A 10,490-nucleotide genomic window follows, 5' to 3' on the forward strand; every position below is an offset into this window, starting at 1 on the left:
GACTTTCGGGGTATGCAGGAGGCAGAGGGAGGCGACAGCATGTGACACAAAGGTCAACAATAGAAACTTGAAGTCGTGAGCTGCGAGCTGTAGTCATTCACAGAGCTCCCCTGAGATCCCTGGGTGACTCATGCTACAGCAGCAAGATGTGACGTATAGCACTAAAGTTTGGGGGGTTTTGAGGGCGCAAAGTGATAATGGGATCGTGTACTCTGTTCTGTTCACCGCAGTCGCCTCAGTCTCACTCTCTCTATCCATCACTCCCCCTTCGAAGACAATCTCTCTGACCTTTTTTTTAATGTCCCAGATCCCAAAGGCCCTTTCTCTCCGCCTCTGCCCATCACAGCGCTCTTTCATATTCATCCTGCCTCCTTTAATTGTCCTCTCCATATCGTTCTACAGATCTCCGTCTCGCTGCCTGTGTGACTGCTGTCCCGTCTCGGGGAGGGAAGGACAGCAGAGGGGAGGCTGAGGGAGGGAAAGAGGGAGAAAAGAAAGGAGGGAGGGATGAGTTTCACAGACGTGCCACCAGGCTGCACACATTCCTCAAGGGCTGTGCATCCTGTTCTTTCGTCCCCACCTCCACCGACGCTCACACACCACTCTGCACGTACGCACGCCTCACACACTCTCAAACACACACCCCCACCCTCCCTCCTCCCACAGTGGTGCCCACTCTTCCCCCAGCTTGCTCCCCATAGAGCAGGAAATGGTGGCTTGTTCTTTCTTTCGATCTTCCTTGCTTTCTTTTTTCCTTCTTTCTGTTTGTCCATTATTGTTTCCTCCTGCACACTGCTTCCTGCACAGCAAGAGCTGTTTCCCATTTCACCTGGACGGTGGGGAACAAAACGGTTTTGATAAGCTGAGTTTGTGCACTTCCTCCCGCCTGCTTGTCATCCTCCTTCATGCCCTTCTCTTCCTGTAACCTATTATTGCATCATTTGGCCTCAGGGTTTAGCAGCAGACAGGGACATGGGGAGCGAGATAAATAGAGAGGGAAGGAGGAACAAATGAAAATAAGTAAGCAAGAAAGAAAGCAGCGAGGCAAACATTGGTTGGATGGTGACCTATACCTGGCTAAAAAATGGCTCCACTTGGATGACATTGTAGAGATTACTGAAAAATGCCTCAAGTTAAAATATTATTCAATATATACAACATTATGTTCAGTATATGATATTAGCTTTGCTCTGTTTCTGGCTGTGAAACTTAATGACATTTTGTTATTAATGATACTGGTCTTTTTTTTTTTTTTTTTTGCTGTGGGACATGTGCTTAAACATTTTCTCTCTCTTTTCTTCTTTACTTTTTAATCTAATTAATCATGTTCCCACATACTGCTGAATGTGTAAACTTTTCCCTTCAAATTATTGGGATAGCTCAGATTATGTGTTTTCTATCATTTCTGTAACGTCTTTATCTGGATTAATGAATGAAGTAATGAATACATTACTCACATAAAACCGCTCTCCAGCCTTTTGTCAATAATTGTGTCCCACTGATTGCATGAAATCCTCACTAATAAACAGAACAGAGATAAACTGCTGATTAAGAACTTTGTAGTTGCTCCAATGGAGGTTTTGGACAATGAATTTGGAGCTCTGGGCGTCTCAATCGACGCATCCAATGTCGACAGCGCTTTGAGAAGTAAGCGAGAGAAACTGCTGCTTTTATGTGATTTCATGCTTTGACATTGTATTCTTTTCAACAATACATAACATTTTCTGTGAAACTTTGTGTTCCATTTCTTCAATCCAAGACTTGCTTCATCTGTCATATGAACCCTATATCTCGAGAGAAACAGCAGCCTGGCTAGTAATTGTGGAAAAAACTAGAATTCATTTGTACACTGTGAACCATGCAAATGGTTTAATCAAACTATTATCTTGACCTGACTGGTTGCACGTATACCTTACTTTCAATAGTGGACTAACGTGGTAGATCTTGATCTCTAAGGATTTATGATGTTTCGAACCAAAGGAAGCTTTCTTTTAAGGTGCGGAAACAGACAGACATGTGCACAGCAGTACCACCAACAACCACACAGAGTCTAACTGCAGTGAAAACCCGTTGTTTAAATAAAACGTCCAGTGTGGACACAGTAGTTCTTGTCTGGATCCGTCTGGGGACAAGAATCCAAGCTCTAACACACTTAGCCTCAGTTGCGGACTTGGATGGATGAACAGGACATTCAAGCTCATTTGTCATGTCGGGAGGTGCCAGACACGTTTGGAGTCCCAGCCCATTATATTAAGAAACACTGCAGTTCAGAGCGTGACAATAGGACGGGTGCTCTGATTCATAGCTGGTCTCCATTTGGCAACTACAGGAATTTAGTCACGTAGAGTCTAATTGTTAAAGGTGCACACATGTCTGACTAAAAAAGGAGTGGAAGGGATTTGTGATGTTCTGGGCGTGAGAGATGCAAAACCAAGTGTCTATGAGAACTAGATTGCCCATTTGAGAGGGACTGAGTAATGATTAGATTTGCAAGACTGAGCGAGTATTTATCAAAAGCCTGTGCCAGTGTGTGTGTGTGTGTGTGTGTGTGTGTGTGTGTGCGCACGAGCTATAATCCTTCAGGCCTTAGGGAGGTGTGCACACATTCAGTCTTTTCCTGTTGCTTCCCATTAATTCCACCTGTATACACTGGGAATGAGCCCCTGCTGGCCCTCACCCTTCCTGCCTCCTCACTCCTTCCACTCCTCCCTAACTCTAAATCCCCAGATGTACTGGAGGCTTACTGAAGACCCAGAGAAACCAGGCTGCTCTCCTCTGTTGCTTGCTGTCCCTCACAGCACATTGTATTCTCCAGCCACAGCTCCACATATTACAATTTCAATGGATAGGATGAGCATATTTATTCAAATCAACATTTGAATGGCCATTTTGCTGGAACCTGTAAGACAGCTGCCACATGGCTGCTGTTTGATAATGTTGCCATGGGAATGAGCACTGGCACAGTGCACGAGCCAAGGTGTTGCCAGCTGTGCTGTCCTGTTTGCACTGCCCACACACACACACACACACACACACACACACACACACACACAGTCATGGTTCGATCACTTCTGGGGATGTAACATAGACTTTAATTCATTTCTTAGAGACCCTAACCATAACCAGAGCCCAAGTCCAAGCCCTTCACCCTAAAAATGAATGATTTACATTATGGGGACTTGTGGTTTGTCCCCATAAGGAAGGCGAGTCCCCACAATGTGACTGTGTAAGTGGTCACCACAATGTGCGTAATATGTGGCCACACACACACACACACACACACACACACACACACACACACACACACACACACACACACTCACTCAGAGAAGCAGCAACAAAATATTCATTTAAATGACAACCACGATTGTGAAGGTCACTTTAAAAATACTTCCCATTACAGTTACATCATCAGAACTATAATAAGCAATATAACCCAGTTTTCTACTGTTTACTAGTTTCAGCTTTCACTTAAAATAGCACAGGTTATGACAAATTCAACCCTTATTTCAGACTACATGCCAACCTCATATGAAAGAGACGTACAGTACAAAAAACTGTGATTACACCTTCAACGTTTATGATAATAAGCAAACACAACAAAGCATGACTTTGTTTTTATAGAAACTAGAAACTGGCAGTTGGATTTATATATGTTTATATGTTTCTATATAGTATGTTTATATGTATACACACACTGTGTATATATGCATATATATAGTATATATTCTATCTTCATTTGGGAAGAGGGCGTGATGAAAATTCTTCTTAAGTCAGCCTCTGCAATTCTAAGTAACGTCACTCATTAAGACATGATCCAGTGAGCAGGATACTGATGCCTAGTATGGTCATGCCCTAAAAGAAGGAGCAGACAGAGATTTGAAATGTTATTACTGACATTATTAATTGTCTAATCCCTTTGAATCTGAGACTTCAGACGTCTCAGCATTAAATAGACGAGACAGGATTTATCTCGCAGATAAAAAGTGTAGAGTCATGCTATGAGGCTGATATGGACATCCTCATTTTTCAGCATGGCGGAAAGAAAAATCACACCTTCCCTGTGAGGAAGCATGATGGTGTTTTTGCTGGTGACTAATAGGTGAGTGGGTAGTTGTGTTCCTCCTCCTGCACATTTTAAATGTGCGAAGAACGAAAGAACTAAAAAAAATGACATACGTAATATAAAAAAATCACCCAAAAAATCCCAATAATAACCAATAAAGTGAAATTCTTCCATGTGAGAAATGGGTTGTCATTGAGCACGTAAACTGGTGAATAATTGAGTTTGGACAAACAAGCTGTTTCTGCTGCTCTCATGTCTGAGCCACGACTGAGAGAGGGGATCATGATGTTTTAACATGTGCTTGTTAAGCCTCAATTATTAAGGCAGGATCCACAGCACTGTGGCACGTCTAACCTTTTGAACTCAGCACAGACAAGCTTGGTTTGCATGCATACTGGCATACATGCGCCTGCATGCACGCACGCTCCATATGGCACAATTAACCTTTTGAACTTCAAACAGACAGATGCACATGAACATACATATACACACACACACACATAGACGTACACCCTTAGACTTCTACACGCAACTTCGTGAGAGTGCATTGAAGGCTCCTAAATAAATCCTTGATTAGAAGCCATCTTTCCTGTCTTTCTTCCTTGAAAGGCCACATTACACATGGTTCAACTAGTGTGAAAGAAGCTACCTGATTCTCACGCATTAGAATGAGAGCACTTTGCTAGAGAGAGAAAGGAATGCTGAGTTCTTAGGAGTGCCAAACACTACTACGCTTTCAATGGCCTCTTTAAAGGATAGCGGTATGCCCAACTGGATGTCTTTTGAGGATTCATCATATTATACATATCACATCGTACACATAGGTGAGCCATAGGTGAGCGAAACACAGAGTTGTGATAGCATTATTCAACGTTTTCAGCATCTGCCTCATTATGCAGCTTTAGACCCGGTTGCTTTTCAAGGAGGGCACATGCAAACTCCAACCATCATATCTAAAGGTCACCGAAACACATCGCAATAATACGCACTGAAGTTACAAACTATGAATCAAAGGTCCCTCTGATGAAATATGTTACAGATCAAAATGATTTAGTTTTCAGTTGAATAAAAGTGTGGATAATTGGAAATTACATGTATCTACTGCATGTCTGTATGTCCACCACCTAGAAATCATTTACAAAAACAGGACACAATGTCCCAAACTTATATAAAGGGAGCTTATTCCATCCAAATCTAACGTTGCTAAAAATTGCTTGTTTGAACTCGCTCCATGGCAATGGAACAAAATAAGACATCAGCTAATGTTGCAACATAAACATTTTACAGTTCGTGGGTTTTTAGATAAAGGTGTGGCGCACTGAGTGAGCAGAATAAAGCTGCAATCGTTTTGGTATGCTCCTTGTGCTGGAGCCCCAAAACAGCTCCCAAAACAGCTGCTTCTGATGGGTCACCCCAGAGTCCCCAACAACATCAGCGATAAACTCCTATCAAGCAAATGCACATTTTGCTCACCTTCCACACGGCTAATGCTAAAGCTAACATGCTGTCATGTTGTCAACCCTGCCTCCACATCCAGAGAAGTGGTCGTCCTGAGAAGAAACACCTAATCACTCACACTCACGGCAATGAACTAACAAATTAATGAATATATATTTCAATGATGAACAGGGAGGTTTGAAATTAACTTTAGAGCCACAGATTAGTGTGACTTCTAGTCTCTGGTGGACTTACCAGGACTGACTGGGCGCCACACTGCAGACTGTCCTCCACCCTCCAAGCTCCCTGACGGCGCAGACCAGCTCTCCAAACCGATCAGCTCAATTAGATTTGAATTTTCCCGCCTGTTCAGACTCCTAATAGGCCTGTTCCTGAAGTCTCTTTGTCTCTCTCTGCCTCCTCCTCCTCCTCCTTCTCCTCCTCCTCGTCTCCGTCTCCTGTTCCCCTCCCTGTCAGACTCAAGCCCTCTGAACCCCAATTAGATAAACAGGAGATGACAGCAGGGCTGGTGGAACATAGCCAGAGAGAAAGATGATGATAAAAGAGAGACAGACAGAGAGAGAGCGAGGGAGAGAGAGAGAGTTGGACACACAAACAGAGACAGCAGGCCTTAATTTTGCTCAGGTCAAGCATAGTGACGGCCTGAAGAGGTATATTTCTTTTGGTCACAGGTGGATTTTTATGCCTGCATGTGTTTGGTGAGGAGAATGCGGGAGAAGGAAACGTCAATAAAGCTGTTTGGTATCATTATGGTATCCACTTCCAAGCTGTGGCACAGGCGCCAAAGCTACCTGCTATTTTTAGTGGTTTCAGGTGGCAAAAACAAGATGTTGTCCCATCCATGGCCTTTGGGAAACTTTTAAAGTTCCATCTTCACTCTTCATGACAATAAGCTCCTGTGAGCTCTTGTGAGAGAGGACAGATGAATATATATCTGCTTGCTCGGTTAATTGTCAGGTTGCACCACCTGTTTAGACGTAAAACGTGCTGGCTGGAGGGAATTACCTCTCCACACCGTACAGTTTCCTTTCCTGCAGCATCAAGAAGAAATAAAATAGCAGAGGGAAAAAAAGAGAACATAAAAGTAAGTGCTTGAGATAATTAAGATGCCGTAAACCAAAGATGCAGAGCAGTAAAATGAGCCACTAAACGGTCAGAAATATTCAGTAAGTCACAGGTCGTGAACTCTCTCGGACTTATACCCACGACAGCGTGCATAGTTGCACATGCACATCTGACTTCTCTCTGTGGTCATGCCAAATGGTGCCTAAAGCTCAGCCTCAGGCAGGGTCTTAAAGGTCACGATCTCTTCGCCGCTTTAGAAGGTCGTGCAAAGTTCATGACACAAGCCTGACCATATTTGGCTGCTGGCTCTCTTAAAGGCTTAGAGCTGAAATTTGAAATGATAGAGAGGGAGGGAGGAAAAAAAAAAAACGAACTGGAATGTTCATTGGTTGCAGCTGGGCATCGTTGAAGCAAGATGGACCTGGGCTTAATGCAGGAAGCGTGTGTGTGTGCACATATGTGCATATACATGTGCACGCACATCGTTGTGTTTAAGTGGTCATGCGTGTGAGAGAAGAGGAACGAGATATTGGGTTAATACGGACCAAAGCTTAGACATTTCCAGATACATGTGTCTGTGTGAGTGTGTGTGCCTAAAAAAGTAAACACATGTATGCAAGCTCCTGCGTGTGTGTCTGCTTGCGTGCCGGCATGCGTGTGAGTGACAGAGATATTAGAGCAATATGAAAAAGCTTAAGCCGGAAGCATGGGGCTGGAGAGTTTTGGCTGAGCTGAGCAGAGCAGCAGAGAGGAGGTGAAGGAAGCGGGGTGTTTAAGAAACAGCAGAAAACTAGAAAGAGGAAAAGATCACTTTAAAAGAAAGAGTTCTCAAACGTGTTTTACGCCATTTCCTGTGGGAATCACGTTCAAGACTCTTACTCACACAAAGTGGCATTTAAAATTGACTCTGCAGTTCATGAACAACAACTTCAAACTGACTGATGGGAAGTGGAATTCAGCCGGCTGCAGAGCTTCCTTTTAAATGAGTCTCCAAGTTAGCGTATCTCATGTGGAGAAATAATGTGTGTGCTTGGATCCACGGCGTTCAGCAGATTAACAGAGGTAATGTTCTGCTGCTTTTCTTGGTAACAGCATCATCTATTAGGTTCAAATAACACTAAAAGTCCATCACAAGCCTTGATTGAAAAAGCAGCAGAGGCAATTTTGCACACACTCAATCATCGCAAAACTGCACATTACAAATCAGTGTGGGCGTGTTTAACGGTCTCGTTTCTCCAAGAAGAAAACCCCCTTTTTACACACTGAATAATTTAGATTGGAAAGCTTAATAAGCTTGATCCAAACTGATGTGTGTGTGTGTTTGTATGTGTAGGTGCACTTTTGAATCTACTGTACGATGAGACGCAAATGAATTATAAATGCATCCAAAATGATTTGTATCTGTTTGAGAAGCCTGGCCTCCATTCAGCCTTCCTGTGTTTCGACGAGCGAGCGGCAACGTACGACATAAAAAACGCGGCTGCTGTGGGACCGCATCAAACGCCGTACACAATAATCTTGACTCCTTTGAATAATTCAAAGTTCTGTCGCTGCTCTTATGAAGGCTATACTTCACTCTCTGCATGCCTTTATCTTGCTCACACAGACATGCAGTCCCTTCTGCAACCTCATCTCGCCTCTGTCCCTTTTCCTTTCTCCATCTCCCCCCTGTGCTTCCCTTGTCTCATCCCTCTCTCCTCTCACCCCCTCCATCCACCCTCCACCTTCCCCTGCTCTCCTCCTCTGACTCTCCTTTTCTAACCCCAGCCAGCAGGTCTACAAAGTAGTGCTTTCTGTGTGCCAGCAGCAATTCCTGGAGGGCAGTCAGGCAAACAAACCCAGCCAGTGCCCGCTGCATGACTCACAGAGACAGAGACCGAGAGAGAGAGAGAGAGAGAGAGAGAGAAGGGGGTAGAATCATTAAGATGAGAGGGCAAAAGGATTTTAAGCTGTTAAGAACTGATGAGAGGGGGCAAGTTGGGAAAAAAAAAGTGGAAAGAGAACCAAAGGCTGTAAGAGAGATTAAGAAAGGGAAGCCAGGAGAGACTGGGAGATAGAGAGCGATGGGGGCAAATAGAGGGCAACCTGCGCGATCTTGCATGCACACGAGAAGAGCAGACAGGCACGCAGCCCAGCGAGGAGGCACGAAGAGAGCAAAATAACTCCTCCTCCTCCCTCTCTCTATGCCTCTCTACCTCCCTCCCTTCTCCCTATCTCTCCCGTTCCCTCCTCCTCTGCCAAATAGCGAAGCTCAGCACGACAGTCTTACACGACACGGTGACCCGAGGCCGAGGGAGGCAGAGACAGAGGGGTGCACATGCAGGGAAAAGGGAGTGAATGGGGGCACAAAACGATGGATCAGGGTTCCCCACATATGTGAAGATAATACACAGATATACATTTACATAAAGGCTTTCAGTCACTGTCATGCTCTATTTTGTTTCAGTCATATTTTCTAGCAGTTTTCTTGTGAAATTACTTTACAATATAATCTCCCTCTGAAATCAATTTTCAGTTTAACTGCTTTATTTTAAGGGTCCGCAAGCCAAAAGGGTTTGGCACCACTGCTTCAAACCGAGTGAATGGTTTCGAAAGAAACGAGGCAGGAATTTAGATTACGAGGTCATGAGTCACTCACACACAGCAGAAACCAACACGAAGACCTTTTTTCATTATTTGGTTTTATCCGTATTTTATTTTGTTTTTGTTTAGTTAACTGTTAAATTATGCCTTCTGTTAACGTTAGTCCCAAACACGAGGCAGCATCTAATGTTGTTTTAAAGTAAAATTCTGAAAGACTTTATTTATTTATCATTTTGTTGGTCTGAAAGAAGTCCAACTTAAACATTTAGACTCTGCAAATACTGGAGTCAGAGTAGAAAATAATCACCATGTGTTAAAGGAACAGGTCAACAAGAGTTCAGGTCATGAGCTGGAGCTACTTCTTCCACGAGTCTTGTCATCACTGTCACTCCAGAAAGTCCAACTTTTTGGACAAATTAAACAAATTACATATAGCATGTTAATTAGTGAGCTTTAGAGGTACTGGTAGGTACCTTTGGACACAGCCAAGCTAGCTGTTTCCACCTGCTTCCAGTCTTTGTGCTAAGCTAAGCTAATGTAGCTTCACATTTCACTTATATACATGAGAGTGGCATCGCTCCTCTAAATCTCTCACCAAAATGTCAAACGATTCCATTAATCTCTAAATTCACATAAAGAGAATACAGTTAATAAATAGTGAGAACATGACCTCCCTGTCCTCAGTGGTAGCTACGAGTCTGGAAACAAATAAAACCTCCAACAAGAACATGCCAGACTGAGAGAAAGGAAGGTTAGATAAAAGGATCAGGCGGAGAAAGATAAGAGATGAGGAGAAAGATGGGACGAGAAATGAGAAGTGACTGAGCTGCAGAGGAGGAGGGCTGGAGTTCCTCTGCTGTGCCTCATATGAGCTGTCTCCAGGCTGGGACAGACGGCTACCTCCGCCAGCCTCCCTCTGGACCGCATTAGACATGGCACTCAGATAATACACTGCTGGGGATGGGGGTGGCAGACAGAGGGAGGGGTGAGCATGGGAGAATTCCTTTCTGATTTTAATACCACAGGTCCTGGACCGAGACAAGAACAAATAATCAGAAGAAGAAAAACCCGCCTCAAAACCGCTGACTGTGAAATATCACGTAGCTCTTATTGAGACCAGCTTACTCAGACCAACAGCATATGGCTGACAGTTATACTAAATACAACTACCTCTGACTGCATATGGCTTTGGCCAGAAGGTCTTCCTAACGATTGTTTGACGTTTCAGTAAATACTTTTTTGCTGTCCTTCCAAGAGTTAGATGAGAAGATTGATACCACTCAAGTCTGTGTGGTAAGCATGTAGCTGCAGCCAGTTT

The sequence above is a fragment of the Chaetodon auriga genome, chromosome 7, assembly GCF_051107435.1.
Source record: "Chaetodon auriga isolate fChaAug3 chromosome 7, fChaAug3.hap1, whole genome shotgun sequence".
Classification (NCBI taxonomy): Eukaryota; Metazoa; Chordata; class Actinopteri; order Chaetodontiformes; family Chaetodontidae; genus Chaetodon; species Chaetodon auriga.